Below are 25,057 nucleotides of genomic sequence, written 5' to 3'. Positions count from 1 at the left end.
AGGTCTTATACAGCCAAGGTGATTCTATGATTCTGTAACTAGAATACAAGATGTTATTATTCCATATATGTTTACACAGTTACCAGTAGGTAACACAGCAGCTGACGTACAGTCAGTGAAGAAGAATTCTCTGCGTTTTTCAACCGCTTTGTGCAGCTGTTTTTGTAGTTACATATAAGAATAAGAGATTTTTATGAAAGCCAGCCCTAATCTGAGAATAAAGGAAAATCTTTAATTTAACATCTTGATGTCATTTATTTGGATTTAAGAAGGCTGCAACAATGTTTCTCCAAAGGAAAAGCAAACACTGATTGATCTCAGCCTTATCTTGAAGGAGTCTCTTTGGAATAGTTGTCAAAACAGTCCTGAACCCCTCAAGATTTTTTCTAGGTTTAGTTAATTTATCTCTTCTCTATTTTTTCAGCCTTTCTGAAGACCTTAGACATACTTTTGTACAAGCTGTCCTGAATTATCTTGTGAGACTACTCTAGTGAACAGAAAATGAAGGGGAGACAAGATCAAAAGGAGATATTCCTTATGTCTCTGTGACATCTGAGAACTTGTTCTCTATAAGAGAATTCAGAGACTCCTTAAGAAATTACCTTTTTTTAACGCTGTGTAATAAATCCACCTCCAGTCAAGGTGGGACATTAATCAGAGAGGGCTTGTAGCGCTGCAGCTCAGATACCCTAATTCTACAAGAAAAGTCAGCCCACTGAACTGCTAACATATGTCCTCGAAAATGACTTTCTACTATGTCCAAAGGCGTGCAACCAGTACGCCATATTCAGACTTGTTGTGTCAACAGTGACATAAAGAAACTGTGATGACAAAAGGCAAAGCAAATAGAGCACACTTACTCTCAAAGAACTGTAATGGCTATTTAAGCATCTGCTGCTAAACCTAAACCAAGGAATTTTATGAGCACGTCACCTTACGTTCATGCTACAACCCAGCCCAGAAGACCACACTAGACTTTTTACGCCTACAGACAAAAGGAAATAGTTAGGGTGGCACACAAATGAATATTTTCTTTGGCAGAGAACAAGCCTGTATAAACATGAGCACAACTGAATCCTGCTCCTTTTACAGGACCTAAATTATCTGAGCTATCAAAAAGAAAAGCTACCTCAAGTTAAAATACTTACAAAGAAAACAAAAGAATGGATACCTAATTGAGAATGTTGTCCTCGTTCATATGAAGCTGGATTATTATCAAAATGTTTATTAACGTGATTTCTTACACTTCTTATCGTAACATTTAAAACTCTACAAGTTGTATCATGTAAATCGCACCAAAAGGACTGTTCATTTCTACAAGAAAGGAGGTTTCAGTAAAACCCCTCAATCCACGTAAGGACAATTTGCAATTGTCTATTTTCAATTTTTATTTTCTGTCACTTTTCCACAGCCAGATTCAAGTCAGCACTAAGCACTCTTTATGAAAACAGACATCAGAGAAAGGCAAAGACAAATGCTGCATTTCTAATGGCAGTGAAAAATGACCCCAATAAACAGCAAAAAAAAGGTTACCGGTTAGTATTGAAACTTGAGCTGCTGATGATTACCAGAGTTCACAATCAAACTGAATATACAGAATTTATTACACCACCTTACCTGTTTTTATTATAAGCTGTAATTGATATGGATCCTATGAAGCCTAAAACATTTCAACAATTTTCATCTAGCTATCTAGCCCAAAGTCCTCACTAAATAGCTTTCCATAACTTCGTAGTACTGTTGCAGGATGACTGTAAAACCAAGCCTACTTGGTAAAGACACACTAGGAATGGATTCACAGAACCATAGAACAGCCAGGGTTGGAAGGAACCTCTAGAGACCATCAAGACCAACTCCCCTGCCAAAGCAGGTAATCATGAATCTTCAACCCGAATGCCACATGCAGGGCCACCAACCTCCACATTTAATACTAGACCATGCTGTCCAGGGCCCCATCCAGTTACTTTTCCACATTTACACTAAAGAATCCATAGCTTCCATGAATATGTAGTTAAGAATCTGATGACTAATTATATAACATTTGTAAAAATCAAGTAGAATCAGTGCAATTCTTTATCTGTCCAATCTTCTGCACCCATTACAGGAATAGGGAAGGATTTAAAGAGTTTAATGATTGTCTGCATTCTTGTAAGAAAGCCAGAAGTGCAGACTTGGCAAATTCAATCACTAGCGTTCAAACAAAAAAAGTATGTATTTTTTTAAATCAAGTCATCATTGTACCTGTGTAGCTCTCATTAAATTTAACAGATGTTACACAGACATTTGTCAAGAGCAAAATAAACTCTTACAGCTGCAGCACTTCTTGAATGAGTGCTCATTTTCATGGTGTTTTTTTCTTTGTGTGACAGTAGGCCAAATTACATTTTGAAAGGCAAAAAAATGCAATATGTTCCAGTAGACTAATCAACTTGGTTGGCTTTGGGCTCATGTTAGCTCAATGCTTAGCTCCACATCACAGAATCACAAAATGGCCAGGGTTGGAAGGGACTTCTAGGATCATGAATCTCCAACCCACCTGCCACATGCAGGGCCACCAACCTCCACATTTCATGCTAGACCAGGCTGCCCAGAGCCCCATCCAATCTGGCCTTAAACACCTCCAAGGATGGGGCATCCACAACCTCTCCGGGCAGCCTGTTCCAGCACCTCACTGCTCTTACAGTAAAGAACTCACAACTGAGATCCTGAGCAGCAAATAGCTATGGCTTAATGCCTCAGTTCCTCCAGTCATCCCTGCCAGAGGGTCAGAGCCAGGCTTAGCAGTTTACTGTATGTCTGTGTCAAACAGAGCACGTGTGTACGTGGCACAGCCTTCTGCTCCTCAAGCTTCAGTCCCACTTGATCAGAAAGAGCAAGTCCAGATTTCTGCTCAGAGTCTTCTTCCCACCTGTCTCATCCCACAGCAGTTCAACATTAGCCAGGAGTGAGCTTCATCTTTATGTTCTGAAGGAAATAAGCTGCTGAGTATGTGATATAGCTCCTTCATAATTTTTTCCACAAACAGTACAGGAATATTAGCCCAGATCATGTTATGCCAGGCCTAAGTTTCCTGCTGCTGTGATAATTACTTCTACAAATCAGACACATTTCATTTTATCAACTGTGCAACAAGTCCCACAGGGTTAGGCAAGCATATATATGGACAGCTTAGTGACTCTAGTGAAAAGCAGCTAATTTTTGTCCTGTCCTTCAGTAAACAATGTGTTAGCATGCAGTAGTATTTTAAAAGTCATCACTTCAACAGAAAATGCAATTTTAGAACTTCCTGCTAATTTGTACTCTGCACCGGATGGTGAAACACGGTAGAAAACAAAGTGGGTCACAGGTTAACATCCCAGCTTAGAATGGAATGGATCAGAAAGTAAGACATGCAAGTGAACACAAGTAAGAGGATTTAGGAAAAGAGTAAAGGTGTGCATCTCCCTTGAATAAACCTGAGCCAGCAGAACCAGGACTTTACTTCACCCATGCAGGCTTGTTCCCCATGCAGTACATTAAAACGTGTCAATTACAAGGAATATGATTCCAGCCAGGTTAGTGGAAATAGGAAACATGAAATAAATCATCCTATCTATCTTTACACCCGAGTTTTCCCCTTTCCATCACACAGCCAAGCATTCTCCTTTCCTCTTCAGGCAGCCCAAAGTCCCCTTTATGTAACCCTACTTGGGACTGCATGTCTTACTTCGCAGTGGCGTCCCAGGAGCTGTTTTTATTTCACAGCTTCATAGTTCTCTCTCAGATGTTATTTTGCCTGCACGCAGCTCCTTCTCTTCCTCTTTCCCAGTCTTTTCCCAACAAGGCTAATGAAAAGAAGCCAGCAAAAAGATGAGCTAAAACATTCCAGAACAAAATAAATCATGCCTTCTCCAGAATTAACTTTGTATGTATTTCTTAAACAGTGCAACATTTAAAATAATTTTTCTGTTTCTGAACCAGTTTTACCAGAAAATTACCAGAAAACATACAGGGAGAATGGAAATTCAGATTCATGCTAAGCAGAAACTCTTTGGCCTGAACAACGAGGTTACAGCAGCTGCAGTCATCTGCTAGGAATCTCTCTTCATGAAAGATAAAAGCTACTGCTTCATTCAGAAACCTCCCATTAGATTTGTATGTTCTACTAAGACACATTCACGTGACTGCTGGAGTGAAGTACTGATACAGGAAGGGATCTAATTTATCTAATTTATTTCATGCTACGAAGACTGAAGAAGTGCTACGGAAATCTCCCTCCATCCCTTTGGGTCTGCTCCTTTCTTTCCTGTAGCTCCCCTGCAGGTACTGAAAGGCTGCTATCAGGTCACCTTGGAGCCGTCTTTTCCAGGATGAACCACCCCAGCTCACTCAGCCTGTCCTCATAGGAGAGGCGTTCTATTCTATGGATCATTTCTGTGGTCCTTTCTCTGGACATGCTCCAACGGGTCTGCATCCCTCCTGTACTGAGTACTCCACATCTGGACACAGTACTCCAGGTGAGGTCTCACCAGCACAGAGTAGAGTGACAGGACCACATCTCCACCAAGCCCAGCAGCTTCCTTATACTCTTCCCACAGTACCAGTCCTTGTTTCCACTGCCTGTGCATTCTCACTCTTCAGTTTGACCAGCAGGCCCTGGGTTCAGCCATGCCAGTCTCTTGCCTTCCTTTCCTGACTTGCTACACATGGAGATGCAGAGCCCTTATGCCCCAAAGAAAGGCTCCTTAAAGATCTGCCAGCTCTACTCCATACCTTGCCCAGGAGCACAGTTTCCTGGGGTGTTTTGTTTATCAACTCCTGGAGGAGTTGGAAGTTAGCTTTCCTGAAGTTTAGCTTCCTAGTTTTACTCTTCACCTGTCTCAAGACTTTTGAACTTTCCATGACAGTCAAAGTCTAATAAGAAATATTCTTCATTTAATCCAGTTTGGAAGTAAGATTGAACAGGGTTTTGAGGGTGAAAGAGAAAAAAGTTACGAATAATCTCATGGCAGCTGCAGAATATGAAGTCATGGAAATATTGAGTAATTCAATTTTTTAATTATTATTAAAACAGTAGTTCTAAATATCAACTTGGGAACGGTAAGCACTACAGTCATTTCCTATGCCCAAGTTTCCCATTCAATCAAAATAATTTGTTTTTTTCCAGTGAAGAGTCCAAAATCGTAGAATAGCTATAAATCATGAGATCATGTAATGACGCTTCTTTGTTTGCATTTCAGAAAACTCGATCAAAACTAGTTCATGTGTCAAAGATTTCCTTTCCACCTCAGGAAACTCTTCTCTAATTGCACCCTACTTAAGAAAGATCTGACAAATTGACTTCATAGCTCAGTTCTAAGTGCTTTGCTTTGGGGAGTGCTGGGAGTTCCTGCAAAATCAGGTTGCCTTGGGTTTTTCAGTCTGAGCTCGAAGATAATCAATACTGAGCAATTACATAGATTCACTTTGGTGTACAAAAAGTCCTTTATAGAGTACCATATGTTTTTTTACAACTACATGGATTAGCAGTTTCCATTTTTCAAAATAGTTGCATCTGTCATCATTTACGTTCCTTCCAAAGCAGTCTGGTATTTCAGAGTGGTTATGCTTCTCCACAACTATGTCTGAATGATGGAAATAAAGAAAAAACAGACCAGGACAGAGAGCTATAGTTTGAACATTTTGAAAATGACCACAAATATTATGGCACAAAAACTCCCTAAAAAAATAGCTGGATTTTTTCCAGTTTTATGAGGAACCAAAGCTCATTCTTTTTGTCCTTTTATTATTATTACCCTTTTTTTTTTTTTAATCAGTTCAACTGGTGAATTTTGAAGTCCACTTCCCATTTGTTGTCAACGTTTAAGACTTGTAAATCTCATTTAGAATTTCTTAATAATACAAAGAAAAGAAATTAAAATCAGTAACCTTGCATGCAAGTGAAACTGAAAAGTACATTTAACATATTAATCTCGTTCTGGAAGTCATTTCAACTCATAATTAGCAAAACAGGTAAGCAAACAAGCAACAGCAGGTAAAACTAATACATGCCTTTGGAAAGCAAATTAGACATTTTAAAGCTATCACAAACAATTTTTGCATTTACATTCCAGCTCTCAGCTTATTAGTACTGTCAAAGGAAATATTTTAACCAGGAATAAAAATCAAATTGATGTAGAGTGAAAGCAGTATTTACTCTGCATGCTTCTTTTTATTCACCGTCAAGACCTAGTCTCTTCTTATTAGATGTCCTCTAGAAGCCAAACATTTCTTTCAGACATTCATTACAATTTCAGTTGTTTAAGGATAGTTTGTCTAGCAATTTGTTACTCTTTCTTTTCAACATTCTAACAAGGTTTCAGTAGTGGGGCATCTTTTTGGACAAAGCACATTAACTCACAGCTTGACAGCAGCCCATATTTTCTGCTCTGCAGCAAGATACCAGTAGGCATTGCTTCCTTCTGCCTTCCTCATAGGTGTACTTAGTTAATAAGGCTTTCCTTGTGTCTTCAGTACAAACAGCAAAATGCATCAAAAAAACTTATCATTGATAAAATCAATTACAAATGCAATTAAAAATAATTACAAACTTAAGAGACATCAGAACCTGAATTTCAAGGGCAATACTGCACAATTATTAGAAGGAAGCCTTTGGATAAAGTGTCCTGCACAAAGGCTTGCCAGAGAGGAGCTGGAAAGAATTGCCCTGTGGTAAGAAGTGAAGCAGAAACCTGTCACCTCACTGCCTCTTCACCTTCTGTATACCATACACTCTCTGCTGAATGTTTCCCCTGCACTTTTCTGAGCAATTAGCAGTTTTTGTACAATAAGGGAATATCCTTCCACCCACAAGAGAAGGCATCTCTCATCCAATTCCTTAAAACAGCTTTTGTCACCTTGTATTTCTCTGGAGGCCTGCTTTAATTAGAATCAATGTGCCATAAGTAATGCACTTCACAGACTATTCCTGCATTAACATTTCCAATTTTTAATTCTCAGTTTGACAAGTCATTTGCATGACAGCATCCTATCGTTATTTTCTTTATTACTAAGACCATACTCCACATGAGGAAAAAAAATGATAAATTAAGACAGTCAAGAAACCACTCTGAAGTTTAACTATAGGTTATCTTGCAAGTCATCACTCTGTGATGCTTAATGACAGAAATGAATTGTGAGCTGTCTTATTAAGAAAGCTCGTTGTGAAATGCTACATACAGCCATTAAAAATGTACCTTATTTTTACCTCTAAAAAACCTACAGAATATTACCATAACAGTTGCAACTAATCACCAACCCCTAGAAAATAACACACTTTTTCTCAAGCTCTCTTCTGAAAACAACCCCATCCATCCCACCATAAATGAATTCATACCGCCTTGCTCAGCTTAGTGCAGAAATCACAGATATTCTTGTCTACAGTGGAGAATGAAATATACCTGTTTTAGCTGGAAACATTAATACAGCATTTGGAAGACGGTATCTTACCCACATACAAATACAGCTTTGCTCTCCAAGATGACATACCACTAGTGCTACTGAAATAAGACAAGCCACCAATCTGCAAAATTAGTATGAGCAATGAAATGAGGTCTGCTAGAGCCAAATGTTTCACATTAAACATACAATTGCTGGCAAAAAAAAAAATCTCATGTCTCTCATATTCATTACCCATTTCCCTTAAGAAAGGAGCAAAAGAATCAGGATGTGATTCAACAAAATGCATCATAAGTTGCTCAACGGTGGTTCGGAGCACTTAGTATTTCTAGTTTGAATTGAAAAAGCAGCATCTGAAGAGCGGACTACGAATAGTTATTAAGATATTAATAATAGCTCTCCGGCAGTTTAATTGATAACAGTCAAACTTCTACATTTGGTCTATTGCAAGAACTCTGTTGTCTAAAGAACTTATGCTGGGCCTCTTCAGAACTGACACATCTGCTGCCATTTTGTGGAGCTAAGAATGAAACTAACAAGAGCTGCACTATCAATAGCTGCAACAAAAGAGCTATTGACACCATCTACATTATATTTTAAAAACAACTGAATATCATTTTAAACTGTGCAACTTATTTATTTTTAGTGCTGCTTGAATGTTTTGGGTTAGAAATAGTGCAATTGCTTCAGCTAACAATTGCTTTTTGCTAGCATCGCTCCAGACAAGGCTACTTGTCCCTGGCCAGATGATTCACCAGCAGCATTCAACTTCTCCAGTGCACAACAAACACTGCTGCCATTCAATTGGAAGGGAGGATGCACATTTGCTTATCACAGTGTTAAGAGCAGAAATAAGAACTCCAGTTTTTGGTAAACAATTCTACTGTAATCATTAGGCATGATGTCTGCATAATTCGACTGATAACACCAACTGTCAAAAAGGCAAACAGTACACCAGCAATCTAATTGCATTTGAAGGGTCACATTTCCATGGTATGCTATTGAACACATTTATTCTCTCAAAGTCACCTGGCTCATACACACCAACTTGACCTCCCAGCTCTTATAACCCCGCACAAAATAACTTTATTTAGATTTCATAAACTAAAGGTAATAGTTTACATAATTTTGTTCACATAAAAGTGAGCTCATTTATATACTTAAAAACAACTTGAGACAGACCAGAGAATTTAGATGTTTGATAAGGAAATGTAAGTATTTCAACTTGTATGCTTGTATTTGAAAGGTAAATCGCTCGCACAACTGAAAGTTGCAGGATGACTACATTGATGTCCAGTTTTAAATTTATCTTCCAGTGAACAAGAGTCATTTGGTACATAAACTATCACAGCTCTCCATCAGGAGATGCCCTAGAGGCAGAAGCATGCCTTCAGCTGTCTCTCAATTAGGATGAATAAATTAGAAGCTTGATCTATGCCTATCCACGCCCAATTGGTTCTCAGAAAACACAAGATTTTCTACCATAAGCAGTGCGACGTTTCACAAGTACTATACCTAATTAAAATAAAAAATTCCAAGGCCTAACCATCTTCACAGCATATCATCAGTCCTCAATTATTTTGTTAACATGCAGCCTAGTCAGAACTCTCCTTTCAGGAAACTCAGTACTTCGCACAGATATGGATGCACTACGTAGACACAGACACGTCCTTCGGATGTGCCTACAGCTTCAGGAGTCACAGAATTCCACTTCTGCACCTAAGTCCATTGCTGTGCTACCGATCATTCACCTAATTGCTCACTGCACACCATGTGCTTTCCAAATTAAGAACTGTCCAAATCCATGTCTTCGCTCACATAAGGAATTGATGTCATCCAAGTGAGAGCTGACAACCACCCCTCAAGTCATTTGGGGCCACCTTCTCCAAAATACCATAGCATCACATTTTCTAGACATATGTCTGTCCCTTCATATTTTCCAAACTAAATTCTCATTGCAGTAACTTCCTTATAAGATCCTAAGCTACAGCCTGCTATAACTCAAAAATCCTGAAAACAGCAATTTATGTACTCCAGCAGTTTTTTTCTTCACTTGTTTACTCTGTCACAACAGGTTAGCTTTGTATGCCCTTGTACATAATTGTGCTTCAGAATGAAAACTCAGTTTATATATTCTTCCCAATCATTTTCCTCAACACTCCAAATGTAAGCAATTCACTCTATCAGTTGATCTGGTGGTGCACAAGACCGATAATTTCTTTGTTGATCAAACACAGCAATCTTTCATTTATCAGTTATATGATAAAAACAAAAGAAAATGGATTCTCCATTTTGTTTTCCATGTAAATTAAAAACTCATTGGTTCTTAGAAAAGGAGCTCATAAATACTGATTTCAGCAAAATTCCATTTGCTCACTTTCCTCCAGGAGTAGCTAAGGGTGTACAAATAGAGGAGTGGCAAATTCCACAGAAACTTCAAATAGATTACTTAATATTTATAATACAATAGTACTAATCCTTCCTTGCGGCCACATATTTTAAAGCTATATTTCAATACTGAGAAGTGTAAGAGGCAGCTTACAGGGAACACCAGCTATCATTGGCCTCAGTTTTATGTAATGTGATCATGGGATTTAAGGTGATTCTGGGACTTGCTTCCTTCTATATGCACACAGATGAATTCTGACATAAGCCTGAAGTGACTTCTCATTTCCCAAGAGATAAAACAAACTACAAAAGCTTTTAGCCATCTCAGGAAGAGAGTAAGAGCTCTCTACGTAATGTAGGGATGAAATCCTGCTTCTGTGAAAGTCAGAAGCTCTACTTGCATCTGGGACACCCAGATCACAATATTTACACTATTTCCCCTATTTCACAACAGAATTAGAATACCAACCATACTGGCATATTTTCCAAAGAAAATTGTTTCCAAATGTGTCTTTTGGAGAGGGATTGTTTTTTAAAACCTTAGAAAAACAGGAAAAGATATATTTTAAGTTAGAGATTAAGAACTTCATTTTCTCTGAGTCAATTTTGAAAGACTGCAGAAGCAGGAGCATGATGCTAGTCCTATTAAAGCAAAAAAAAAAATAGGAAATTTAAATATACTTTCAGCATCACAGATGTTGGGTATGGAAAATGCATACTACACATTATAATGTGTAATACTAATGATCTGGATAAAAGTTAAATTTATGCTGTGTGTAGCAGACAAAAATGGATGCTAATCCAACTACTGTTCCAGGATACTCAACATGACAGAATAACATGGCCTCATTCAACCCTCTGCAAGCTTCTTTTTTCCCCATCATGAGATGCCTCTTCCAGAGTACAACCCCTTTTTCTTTTCACAGAGAACAACATTAAATATTGTTGCGATACTTTCTCCAGGTCAGGGGCAGCTGTACTTCACATTATCCTACATTCAGAGGAGACAGTTTTTAAAGAAGCAAAGCAGACACAGATCTGGAAGAGAGTCTGAGACACAGCCTTCTAAAGGCACGTATTTTGGTTCCTGTATGAGAATATGCATGTAAATATTCCCAGTAGGTACGATTTTAAAAACTGCTTCTTTTAGTCCTGTCTTCAAAATCAAAGTTAGCTGAAAAACTCAAGTACTACTCTGGATGGGGAGAGAAGATTCCCTCCTTCCACTACCTGGGCTTCCAGATATCAGGCCTTCTCCTCTTCACCTTATCTCATTGAAACTGCCAGCTCTGGTCAAGTATCTTATACTGCAAATGATTCTTCTGGACGCTGCTATGAGGAGAAACATCTGCCTATTTCCTCCCCAGTACATAGATTGGCAGAGCCAAAATCTCCTCTACAGCCAAAATACCTGCTCACCCATCGCCTTAAAATGCATCCACAGCAAAACCACAGTCAAGGTAAGAAAATAGTTGCTCACAAAACAAAAAAAAAACTATGTAAATCAGTATTCAGAAAATCTGATGGCACTAAAACATCCACATGAAAATAAAAAGAACATTGCTGTCTTGGACAGAAACAAAATAATTGAACCTGTACACACTATCATTCGCGCACACGAGAAGCTCTTTAGAGGGTAGATGCTTTATTTCAGAAACAGAACTACTTGCAACTGCAGGAGAAAGTTGGGAAAATTAAGTTCTGGAATTCCCTGAGAGAATCTGCAATTACCAATCCTTTTCTGAAAAAGGAAAAAAGATCCAAATTACCAGGCTAAAGCTATTAAAAGATACTGAATTATAAGAATGTGATTCTCCTCTGATTTGTTCCTTGCAACCATTTTTGTGTTTGAAGGAGGCATATGTACTACTGGTGAAAAAAAAAAGAATGAGTGTTAGTTTTAAAATGCCTAAACATTAGAACATCTGAAAATTTCAGGTGACTGTAATGATAAATGGAAAACAGAAACAAAAATTAATATTGGCTAAGACTGGAATGTATTTTTGACACAAATTACAAGTTCACATACTGCAGAACAGTGGTAGCCCAAGCAGCACAAACCGCTGCCATCCCCACTGCTCAGGCACATCTTTTGCTTCCCATGAAATTTAGCTGAAAAAGGCGAGAGTTTGCAGTAAGACTGGCAAACTTATTTTTCATCCCTTGAAGACTAAACACAGACTGTTTTGGAGCCTGACTTTGAAACTGGATGAAAGTCACAGCTGTAATGGTGAAGCTGAGTTGTTCTTCCAGTTCACATGGAAAACTGCTTACAGAGTACATAGTTATTTCAGGAGCTCCTCAGACTGCAACAAAAGGCAAGCCATGTGTGGGTGTCAGCTCAGAGAAAGTCTCCACTTTGTGCCACAGCTGCTAAGCAGAGTTGATGACATATGTTAAACGCATTCCTCCAGCAGCATAAGCTTTCTTGCTCATATAATCCGAAACCCTCTGGCTTGCTATATTACAACATAGCATTTTCCTACATTCTGCTTTTCAGCCAGAGAAGATGGCGTAACTGACAGCACCAGAAACAAACATTCTGAAGGAGAAAAGATTCCCTCCTCCAAGCAGCTCTTTACTGCCTGGCCACCAGAGAATCCTTCCTCTGCTTCCAGCATACACCCACCATTCTTCTCCTCCATGACTGGGATGCAGCAGTAAGCAAGAAGGAATAGCAAGTGTTGTGCATTAACATCCAGGAGGTACTCAAGAGTAGAAATAGCCCTAAGCTCTCTGATGAATTGACAAATTACTTCAGTTAGGATAAGAGATGAAGCAGCCTCCACTGTGTGGAGATCTGCTCAACTGGTACAACTCACACAACAGCACTTGAAGGCAACCCAACGGCAGCTTACTCTTCCTTAAAAACAAAGGAAATAGCAGATCTAAATTCCATTGAGGAGCAACAGATAAGAGTAAGCCATCCCAAGCAAGATGCTCCTTGTGCTGACACTAAAAATGCAACTTCAAAAACTAAGTTTGAAATACAGCATTCAGTTCTCCCAGTCTTGCTGCAAGAAGCAACATCCCTGAGCACAGAAGGAAGCTGGCATCTAGAACTGGCCACAGACAGCTCACAGACATTCTCACATCTCAGATTATACGCTAAATAGTCAACAAATCCCATTAGCTGATGACACTGAGACACATAGTGCTTCTTCCCCAAAGGAATGGAAAATAAAGCAACATATTTTGCACTTTTATGAATTTACAAAATAGAAAGTACTTTCTCACAGACCACAGCAATTATTTCCACATTGAGTTTCTTCTTCCAAAACAACTGATTCATAATTTCAATTTGGTACGTAGTTACGTATTATCATTAAGGGATTTCTAGCTAATATTAAACCTCTTTTGTAAATAAAGTTCCCATAGAGCTGCATTTGCTAACAGTTTGAATGCAAATATTCTCTAGGCTACAAACACACTTGGTACTCACAAAACACAATGAGTGAAGCACATATGTATTTATGTTCTATCCCACGTGTACAAATACACTGCATATAAACAGTGAAATCAGAAGTTATCTTCAGGATCTAGATTTACATTTTCTCCTCAGATCAGTCTCTGACTATATCACTTCTTTACCTCACTTTCTGCTCTGTGATATAGTGTTAGACCTCTTCACATCCAATATGGCAACTGCTATATGACTTCAGTTGCCAGAAGGTTTAGCCTGATGGAGTACTAAATAGTTTCCAAATCACAAAATCTTTATGGCATCATAAATGTTGTAGACTCCAATTGCTTCCAAACAGTTCTACTCTTATATTTCCACCACAAAATTTTTTTTTTTTTTAAATTCTTTACCTAAATTCTGCTTTCTATGCATGCCTCATAAGACAACAGCTGCCCAAACTACTGAAGAAAAATCCAGATTCCATAAGCTCAAATAACACACTAAGGAGCTCAGGATAGTTGCCCAGAGCAATCTCCAGCATCCTCCCAGGAGCTGTGAATCTCAATTTATGGTGGTAGCTTTTTGATTTTTCCTGCCTCTACAATGTGACTGTCAGTAAAGCACTTGCACAAACCTAACAAAACTGAACACTGCTATTACTGGCTGCTCAGAAGGACAAGCACAGACTACAGCAGAGGATGAAGCAGGCAGAAGCTGTGAGCATGTTTAGAATCACAGAATCACCAAGGTTGGAAAAGACCTCTAAGATCATCTAGTCCAATCACACACCTGCAGACATTAGATCCTCATTAAACCATATCTAGTAGTACCTCATTTGTTTTTCTCATTAGGTCCTTTTTTTACTGTTTTACTTCATTGTTTACAGTCCAAGACCAAATTCCCTAATGTTCTACAGAACAGTACTATAGATCTGCATAGGAACCCTGAAGTTCCCCAGTATGTTAGTAGAAACTCTGGCTGCTGCTAGCAGAGCAGCAGAACATGCAGCATTTCTCCACAGCAAAGACCAAAACCACTGTTGAGACCTGACAGAGGAGGGAACAATATTCACAATATTCCTTCCTTATAGTTTCCAAAGCATAGTAAGTCTTTGTCTGGCATACCAGAAGCAATGCATCACACGTTCTTCCAGGCTGCACAAAAAAAAAAAAAACCAAACAAACAAAACCACTTCATCTCTAGAGTCTACCTGTGAAAACACGTGCTGGGGCAAAGTGCCAGGCATCAGAAAAGTGGAGACCGCAACCCATATGGGTTGTCAATGCATTACATCAAAGGCACATAATTAATAGGTCAACTCCAAGTTCAATTGCTAATACCTAGTGTACAAGCAGGAAACTAAAGGAAGCTACAAGTACTTTCAAAATTTTTTTCTTCTGATGGCTCTAAGGTTAGTGGTCTGCAATTTTCACATGTTGAGTTGATATGGCAAGCCTACAAGAGTAACCATATTGCTGACAAGAAAAGGAAGCTCCTTTTTAAGTTGACTTGGTTTGCCACAGTATTTCTCTCCTGTATTTCCACATTCCCAGTTTTGCTGTAGACAATCTTGGAATACTTATTTCTCACCCCAGAAATAAATTTTAAATCTCACTTCTCAAGGATGTTCAGTACATGGTTCAATCCACTGTGAAACTGGAACCCTAAGTACATACGAAGTTATTGGTTCATTATTTTAACTTGGGAAGAGCAATTGTTCACCAAACTCATGGAAAGAAATAAGTTTTGTTTGCTACTGTGTTTACGAAATACCTGCCATGGGAGAACACAAGATTTGGCTTCTATGACGTTATAAAACCATCTCAAACTGTTTTCAATGCTAACAGAAAGCTCACATTCAAAACAGCATGAGATGGTTTTGCAACATCATAGAGCTCTGGAGATTTTACTTGTTTGAACTTATTTAAACTGTGTCAAACTTCAAATTGTGCAGGACAATGTCAGCATTTCAGAGTTCATATCTTTCTTAACAAGCTCTGTTGTACATGTTCATCAGTGTAGTTCTCTGAATAGTTTTACACCTTTAACCACATTTTTTCACATCTAATGCTCCTAGAAGCTGCAAACAAAGCTACTTTGCTCAGTCATCACACAAACACACATGGAACCATGCAGCCCTTTCCCTGTACTAAGAATTACTGTATGAAGGTTTCAAAGAACAGGAGTTCAGTGGTCACGTGCAGTTCCATCTGAATGGAAACCACAGAATACCTCACTATACACAGCTGTGAAAATCTCTTATAATACTCAGTGGAATTCGGAAATAGCATAGAAGTCGTTCATTTAGAGAAAAAGAAAAAAGTTTTAGAGTAAACATAGAAATCAAGTTTGCTATATATCACATTTCACAGGAATTTTCAATGAACTCTGTCAGAGTGGAAAAAATATCTTAATAGCCTAAGGAGAAATATCACAATATTAAGTTGCTCTTATTTTTCCTATTTATCGTTTTGTTTTAAACTCAAATTTCTTCATTTTCCCAATTTTCACTTTCCTTTCTGTTACACATCTTAGTAAAGAGTCCAAACTACATGATGAGAAAAACAGCTAAGAAAAAAAAAAAACACATCTATGCACCATGGAAGAAGATGAACCCTATAGTCATTTCATTGCTATGCTTCAAATGTCTGTTAGCTAGAAATCAGATGGTGGGCTGGGGGAATAAAAGAATTCAAACTTAATCGTCTGAATCTATAAAGCATAAAGTTTTCTATTTTCTGTTCTACATAGAATAATGACAAAACTAACTCATACAGGTCCAACCCTGCAAACAGGCAGGAGGTGCAACCATTGAATTGCTACTGCTGATGCTTCAGGTGAGACTCCTTCATTCTCACTAACTTTAAATTACTGTTTCCATGGGTGTCTTAAGAACCACACGCTAGAAACTAGATTCACTATAGCAGATGGGCTCAAGGGCAGTTACTATCATTATTATGTCACAGAGCCAAGAAGCCACATGAGAACTTAGGATGTTAAGAAAGCAGAGACTTCAAAGGCTAAGGCAAACAATTTGTGCAGTTTTACTGCTTTTGGAAATAAAATACAACCTTAAATACTACTCATATAACAAGTTGTGCTTTTATACCTTGCAAAAACTGTATAGATATCCAGACTATTGCCATACACACCTGCATGTAAAATCAGGCACGTAGTTCAAACAATTCCATTTAGATTAACTGTTCAAAAATTCATCAACTCATCAATAGTTGCAGTTCCAAAAATACTGACTGCTAGTTATAGTCCACAGCTCTTACTGTTGATTTTCAATTGTTCTTTCAAAAGACTGTGACTGACTTACCAGCCTCAGAAGTATGGTGAAGTCACTTTTGAAATTAAAAATCACGTTACTTTGCTCACCACAAGAAAGCATAGTCTGTTATGGCTCCAACAGAACCAAATAATGAAAATGAAACCTCAGTGCCAGTTACGCTTAGCACATATCCACAAACAATCCACATAAGGAATACAACAGCTATGGCCATTATTCAATTTCTCATACTTAGCTTTCCCTCACTCGTGTTTAAATTCATGAATTTTCAGTCCTCTCTAATTAAAAATAAAAATCACTTTATAAAGGATTTCCAAAATCATAGCTATCATTTCCCCTAAACTTAGATTACTACTTAAAAATATGCTTCAAAGTTTGACTAAGGTCAAACTTCTAAAATTGCCCATTTCCAATAATCTGTTGGTTCACAATAACAATAGATGAGACCAGAACAGATATTTTCAACTAAAACATCTTGACTTGTTGGTAGCAACACCTTCGAAATTCCTCTAGACTTCTCAAATCTTCAGGATTTGCCTTTTTTTTTTCCCTCTTGTTTTTGTTTGTTTGTTTTTGTTTTTTAAACAAGTAATCCAATCCTTAGAGATGAATGTAAAACATACCAAAACACATAGAATCTTGCAGAAATTGTCTTTGTGATTATTTCATTGGGATAAAATGATAAGTTAAGTGCTGTATTGCTAGGAATTACTTACCTACCAACCTATATTATTCCTGGAATGTAAGAGCAAAAGATTTGAAAATGCAGATCCCTCATTCTGTCACAGACCCCATCAAGGGCAGTGTCCCAGAAATTCAGCAAATATACACAAGGGCTGCTGTAAAAGTAATGCCTACTATTGCATTATGTTGACCCACAACGTGAAAGGAGGATTTGATAGTATGTCAGCAGAGGTTGAACCATCTCACCAATATTCCATTACATGATGTTGCCATGTGGCAGATGGCAGCAGAAGTGCAGTGGAACAAAAAGGCATCTGGCATGCAAACGCACATGAAGCAAAGTAAACGAGCATCACTGAATTCCTCCTCACAAAATCACTTTTCAGAAACAAACAGAGATCAACTCCCCTACTTAGGACTTAGGACTCTCCATGACAGCTACTACTTACCATAGTGAATTTTCAGCCAATTCAACTGCATCCTCCTTCAGGTTCCTCCTTCACATCAGAAAGCTCCAACAGAGCCTGGCAAACCATTTGTTCAAACACCACCTACTTCTACCAGGTCTGTGAATTAACCTGTTAATAACCTCAATAACTCACAGCTCTTACTGAAATTTCTGCCTACAAGCGAGCACCCATTTTTTGGCCACAGCACAAAATAACCACAGAAATGTAACCATCCATAGACACAAAAAGTCTGGCTTTTGTTAACATTAGAAGGCACTGTATTATCATGTGTTACTTTATCTTTTTTTAAAGTTTATTTTCTTAGTATTGCTAGTTATTTCTTAGAAGATACAATATGCAACCATAGCTTTGCTAAGAAATCAAACTTGCACCAGCTTTTTGGAATACACTGTCAAGATAACTGCTCTCTCAGGTATTTTTGAAGAACAAATTTCAGCAGGGTGTAGATGTAGTATTCCAAGTGCCACTTTAAAACAAAACATGAAATTCAAGGCTGGTTCTGACAATAAAATGCATGCCTTTGGTTTTAGCAACCCTTAATATTCAGATATTCAACTTCAGCCATCTTTGAGAACCGTTCTTTATTAATTTATTAATGCTGTTTCACTCAGTCTCTTCTTTTCACCCAATCCATGGGAGTGAAAGATAGAAAAATGCAGCATGTACACTAAATATAGGAATGCATCGTGCCCTGGGTGTAATCAGTGAAGCTATAAAAGTTTTTTTTCAGAGTGTTAATTCTTAATTTTAATTGGAAAAGTCAAAGGAATCTTAAGTTCAGACAGGTTACCTTTCTCAGAAACTGAGTCTTAGGCATTCCAGAAGCTTGTACTATTGAGCATCAATAACAACAAATCTACAGCACTACAATGGGCTCCAAAATGTTTTAAGAATACATTAAGAATTACAAAATATTTCTGCTACTTACTACATGTAATCTTCAGAATAAAGTCTCTCAGATCCAGCCTTCGTGACAGAAACAGTTTGCAGTTGCAGATTTCATCACATCTGTTAATAAAAAAATAAATAGAAATTCCAATTACAAAATTATATTAAATATATATACATTTTGTCTTCCTCTTGTAGGACTGGAAGCATGGACATGTTTATACACAAAACAACTTTCAGAATTTGAATGTATAAATGACTATGAATTGTGTTCTTCAGTCACAAGATGCGTTGTTTACATTTCATAAAAGAAACCAATCGCTGGGATAGCAAAACATTCAGCATAGCAGATGGAAATTACATTTCACAAGAAACGCCATAATATTTAGTACATAGTTCTGTCTGACAGGATTTTGCCAGCAATATGGCAGTCCAGTCCAGTCCCTAAAGCTAAGCTACAGACAAAAGGAACTAGAGGTGCCATCCTAGAAAGGAAGACAAAGCCACTGCTTGGTCTCCTTCCAAGTGAGGAGAGAGGACTTGACAAATCTTCTGGGGGAAGTAAAGCTGTGTCCAAATCCTCAGCTACAGTTGGACAGCCCATATAGACCTAGACAGGTTTTATAAGAGCCCAGGTAGCTGACAGCCCAAATGACTACATGCTGCCCAACTGCATTCAAAAATTGAAGAAGAAAAAAAAAAAAAAAAAAAAAAGACATTTTGCATATTATAAACTCTTAAAATTTACTAAATAAAAAAACCCCACATTCAACACAGGTCACACTCCATACTCTGGCACACATACAGGCGAGTGATAGCCAGAAAGATTTCCCCCGTTTGCTAGCTACTCTGAGTGCTAAGTTGCCAAACAAAGTCACAGTAAGGAAAATGAAGTTAACAGCCACACAAAGAACCTAGCAAGAAACACAGATTTAGTAAACTTTATTTATTCTAAACAGAATTCCATGTGCTTACATCTGGACTACTGAAAAAAGAATCCTGTTCTGCAACCGCAGTGAATCGAAATTGTTAAGAAAGCCAGGATTGGCCAAAACTTATGAGTCACTACTGAGCAATCCAAAGGGATACAGAGGTCCTCCACTCACTAGAACGTGGGCTGAAACTGTAGCTGATTTATTCTCTAAGAATCCCAATAAGAGGCACTCTCAGGGGAGCAGAGGACAAGAGACATTGCCATGATTGCAGCTACAAGAATGACTACAGTAAGAAATTCTGGCAAACGTTACTGGCTGGAACAGTAAATCAGAAACCTTTGAGAACACTCTAAGGTTTGAGCATTCCTTCAAAATATTCAAACCTTTGAGAATACTAGTGTTGATAAAAAAGCAAAACATAATTCCAGTGGAATAACTGCTATGAATTTGTGAGCATTACATCTATTTATTATTTAATTGTACATTCTTTGCAATGAAAATGTTTTCTGGTTTTATGTAGGGGACTCAAGTTACGACTGAGATTTTCAAATGGAGCATTTGCTGTACCTCTAAGACTCTAGATCACTTATTACAACTATACAATGAGCTAAAACAAAATTAAATGAAAACACTAAAGCTTGGCAAGCCACTTTTTTCTCTCCCATAATCTAAAATGAAAACTTTTCATTTGTGTGACAGGGGTATATTCTCTTCAGCAGCATTCCTGTAAGTCACCACATTAAGGTCTGAGTGAGTCATGCAGAATTTGTGGTCTTTGAGTCCTTGCAAGATGACTGTGTGCAGTCCAGACACTTACAGTGGGAAATATCACCTTGTGATCTCCCCTAACTAGACGCATAGCACACAGAACTGCAAATCAAAGAAAATGAGACTTAACAGGTTAGGACAAGAAGAAATCACAAGTAGAAACTGAAAATCATTGATTTAAAATTATGCAGTTGTAAATGAGGAGTTGGGAAGGGCAACAGAAATGAGACAAACTTATAGCTAAAAAAGGAGATTGCACTTTGGGTGCTACAAGCTGATGACGTACATAGGTCCAGATCAAAAATGAAGATCATGAACAGAGCTGCCTTTTGTCAGCTGTGATTTCATCACACTCCTGCTAGTCACAAATTCACCATCACACACACTGGTATCGTGCTCAAAACTCAGCAACAAATGGGTAAATTACTTATTTTATTACTCCTAAGTAGAAACAAGAACCACAAATGGCTTTCACTTATTTCTTCAAAAGCCCTTCTGATCTGACTCCAGTTCCATCTCATCAGTAAATTTCCTCACGTGCCTTTCTGATCTCTGCTTGTTTGATGAAGGTTCTCACACAGACATAAGCAAAAAAAAAAAAAAAAAAAAAAGGGTAAGTTACAGCAAGACTTTCTGACATCCAACAACTAAGAACTGACATTTAACCACTAAAGAAGTTGTGGCATTTCGCAGCCCAAACCTTTTCCCTTTCTACAGTAACATACATCATGACCTTTTTAACATTTTTAACAGCACATGCATTTCAAATGGGGGAATTAATTACAAAACTGTATAAAATTACTGCACCAGATGCTGATGAAGAGGAGCCCCTGAGATATCATAGACTGGAAGTCACAGTTGATCTAGGAAGCCAAGCTGGAAAACATGACGAGTGCTGTGGGTAACGTTCAAATATCTGTCTTTCTTCCAGAAGGAAGCAAAAAAATCCACACCCTGGAATTTTTTAGAGCTACATACATTGATGCATATTCTGAAAATGTGAACTGTTACCATTTTCTGTCTGCTTTTTAAGTAACCTCACTTTGAGTGCAGACATGGCTCTTCATTTTTGTCTAGAAAGGATGACTAATATGATCCCAGTTGGAAATGTGCAGCTTCGAGTATGTTATTCTGTGTTTTGCATCAACTGTCCACAGTGAAATGGGAATTATTAATCATTGCAGCAGTCTGCCGCACACAAATAGATTCATTTAACAGATGTAAGATTTAAGAAGCATTCTCTATTCACGGTGAAAATATTGGACTAAATGCAGTGAAAGAAAAATAAAAAATTGGCACAGACTATTTTAAATGGAAATGTGAGGAAGTGCCCTAAGCACAGCCTCCACAATCCTGTCTTTTTTCCTGGGAAGACACCACTCTGGGCAGCCTTGGGCAAAGAGAAAGAATCCTGTCTGCTCACCAAGGAAGAATGAGGAGCATGGAACTCATTAGCCATCACCTTCAGAAAGACAATTCCTTGATTACTCCTCACACAGAATGCAAAAAACTGATAAAAAAAAAAATCACACACACAACAGCACAATAACTATAAAGCAGCCTTTTTTTTTTTTTGTTTGACTTCCAATGATGATGAGAATCATGATTTGAGAGATGAGTTGTTCACTTGCATGAAAGTATAATGGATTTTTTATATATATTGTTGAGAACCTGGTGCAAAATGCACAGAAATAACTGGAAAGTTCCTGGACAAACAGGATTTGGATAAGTATTGTTGAGCTATAGGATGACAATATCTTTGTACTGCTCATTTTTCCTGGACAAAGTACATGAAAACCCCACAGAAATCAGAGATATTTTTGTATTTCAAAACCAAAATACTTGCAGAAAGACCATCTCTTTAAATGATCAAAGTACTACGTAATCTCTCAAAGCATTATTAAAATGCCATTCCCATAGCATCAGTTGGTCTTACTACCACCAAGCAGAAAAATAGTGTAAATGGAATCTTTCATATGTAGGCTTACTACACAGCTAGAAATACTCTAGCAGGTTGTAATTTTTTTAAGGATAATAATACACTGTAATATATTTTGTGGTGCTTTTTGGCTTCAGCATATCTCAAAAATAGGCCAGTATTCCCTTCTTAACCAAGTTATTACAGCTGTAACATATTTTATGATACTGCTGTCAGAATAAGCTTACATGGCAGATGACTGTTCTTTCTTTTATGGAAGGATTTAGAAGTACCAGTCAAGGATTATGACTTCACAGCTTCACGGTAAGAACAGGAAGTAGGCGTGAGCGCCAGCCACAGATGAGAGACTACAAATGGTAGACAAAGCAAGGGAATAAGCAGAGAAAATAAGACACAATTTCAAGTCAGAGCTAATCCACTGGCCAAAGATTGAGTATTTGGAGGTACGTTACGGTTGAGAGGAGTTACAATCATGGCAAGTCTTTTTTAATTATTTTGTTATGATTTAGGTTATGATGGGCTTTGAGGAAGGCAGAGAGCTCAGTACAGATAGTACAGATGAGATTTTATCAAAACTTCTAAACATAAGGCTTAAAGCTTCTTGCAATTTTTAGTTGTTAATAAAACTTGGCTGAAACGACGTGCACTTTAATGGAACTGAACTGCAAGTCAACAGAAAAATTAATAGGAGATAAATTGCTTTCTAGTTTAAAGCAATAGAAATAGCAGTAGATGACAATAGGTTCTCTAGGACAATCCCAGAAATGGGAAGTGGAGTCATAGACCCCCCTGGACACGTTGAAGAAACATTTAGATGTTGTACTGAGGGACGTGGTTTAGTGAGAACTATTGGTGACAGGTAGACAGGTAAACAGGAGCTCAGAGGTCTTTTCCAACCTTGGCAATTCCACAATTCTATGAACAAACACTGTAAAGATGTTTGCAAGATCATACTCCTATTTCCAGTCTTGGAGAACTCACATGGAATATTCTAATTACTGACAAATAGCAATGCTTACACTTATTTTTAGAACAGTTAAGGCATTATTTACTTCAATTCTCTTCAGAAAAAATGAAAAATAGTATAAGACTTCTGCATATGAAATTTATCATTACATTGCACAGTAGGGTTCCCAATTTCTCCATATGGGCAAGTCTAACTCATGCATTTCAAGTACCATTTTCAAAACTTTTACATAACTAAAATTCAGCACATGAATTTAAGTGGGTTTTACACAGTCAGCCTCATTCAAATGAATATTCTCTACTCCATAAAAGTTACTAGCAAACTTAAATACTGAGATGATGCAGTTTATTCCTTCATTTAAGATAAGGACATAACGCCATATCAAAAATAACTGGAAGGAATTACGGGCTGGACTCACTACTCTTTATACGCACATGCCATTTTCACCAGAACTGCTCTGTTCCTATCATTTTTTTTAACCAAATCTTCAATAATTATGTTAACTAATTGACATGGCAGTATTGATGTCATCACTTCATTGACACAAATAGTTCATGATAATTTTTACAGAATATAGTTTTCAAAAGGACAACACATCTAGGAGCTCTTTTAATCCTGGATTGCATATTCCAGCCTAGAAACTTATCTGAAAAAGCAAATGACACAAACTGTCTTCACTGATTAGAAATAAATTAAATTAGTTCAGTGAAAAGGAGAATAAATGGGATTCATTTGGAAGGAAATACACCAGAAGCAGTCTCTATAATCAATAAAACGCTCACAAAACCAGCTGTTAGATGGAAAAAAAAACCCAACAAATCTGTGCTGCCATTGATTTTAGTCTGTAAAATGTGTATAACTACAACCATGGTATGATATTAACTTGTTTATTCCTTTTTTGGTTTTGTGGAATTTATCTTTTATCTGCTTCCTCTCACTCCAAAAAAAATGGGAAATCAGGATGTTTGACTAAAAATAGCTCAAGTTAGCTGGAATTGCCTCTTGTACAGAACAAATATAGAAGAGCTAACAGAAATCACATTTGAACTTAAAAATCCAAGTCTATAGCCAATCACACCCTCCTTCCAGAGGACATGAATATCAAATAAAACCTGCTGACACTTCTCCACTAAGTGCCACTGTTTCCATTCCTCCACATCCCTGAGCCATGAGCATTTGCTCTGTGCTCAGATCTGGCAGGTGAGTATGGAGCTTAAACTAGGAGAAAAATTTTCATAACATTTTGCATCATAGTTCACATCATCAGGATTACACTTCCATTAATAAATACAAACACCAAAACATATAAGGCAAGGCATATGGACCTCTTATTTTACTGTTCATCACAGTTGTCCAAGGTAGCATGCAAAGAGGCGGAGGAATTACTGAAATACATCTCTAGCTAAGATCACTTTTTTTTCCTATTACAATTCTAACCTAGGAGAATAACAGGAAGTTTCAGGTTCCTTTCTGTATCCTCTTAAAATTTAGCCTCTTTTGACTCTGCAGTCCAGAAATATTTTCATACCTTCATACTTTGTCTTAATGTTTTCCAGTAATTTATTCTAACATAAACATCAGCTTAGCATTCTTTTCAATTAAAGCAATGTTCCAATCCTTTCTCTTGGAATTTTCTCTTTCCAAAGGCTTTTTTTTTTTTTAAGTCATGCTAAGCTAAACTTAGTGCTTTCTTTTTCTTCACAGTGTTCCTTCCCTAAGGATCTAATCCATTTATTCATATGAATACATTCACACAAGGAATTAATAGCATTTCAGTTTAATAGAAGACAGATAATAAGGTGGGGAAGGGAAGGCAAGAGAAAGGCTTAGAATTGTAGGTAATATACTGTCAGAATTTTACTTTTTTAAACCTGCTTCTCACCCCTCTCAAAATACATTTACCTACT

General features: G+C 37.6%; 1 protein-coding gene across 2 annotated transcripts in view; it reads right to left on the bottom strand.

Annotated features, from left to right (window-relative positions):
* Positions 1 to 25,057, bottom strand: part of COL5A2 (collagen type V alpha 2 chain) — a 165,662-nt gene that overhangs the window by 110,688 nt on the left and 29,917 nt on the right. For both annotated transcript variants that reach the window (XM_048952594.1, XM_048952595.1), the window contains exon 3: positions 18,582 to 18,661. The gene's annotated coding sequence lies outside the window, so the exon portion shown is untranslated. The remainder of the gene's footprint in view (positions 1 to 18,581; positions 18,662 to 25,057) is intronic.

Source organism: Lagopus muta, chromosome 8, assembly GCF_023343835.1.
Source record: "Lagopus muta isolate bLagMut1 chromosome 8, bLagMut1 primary, whole genome shotgun sequence".
NCBI classification, from domain to species: domain Eukaryota; kingdom Metazoa; phylum Chordata; class Aves; order Galliformes; family Phasianidae; genus Lagopus; species Lagopus muta.
This window is presented reverse-complemented; position numbering and strand designations above follow the sequence as displayed.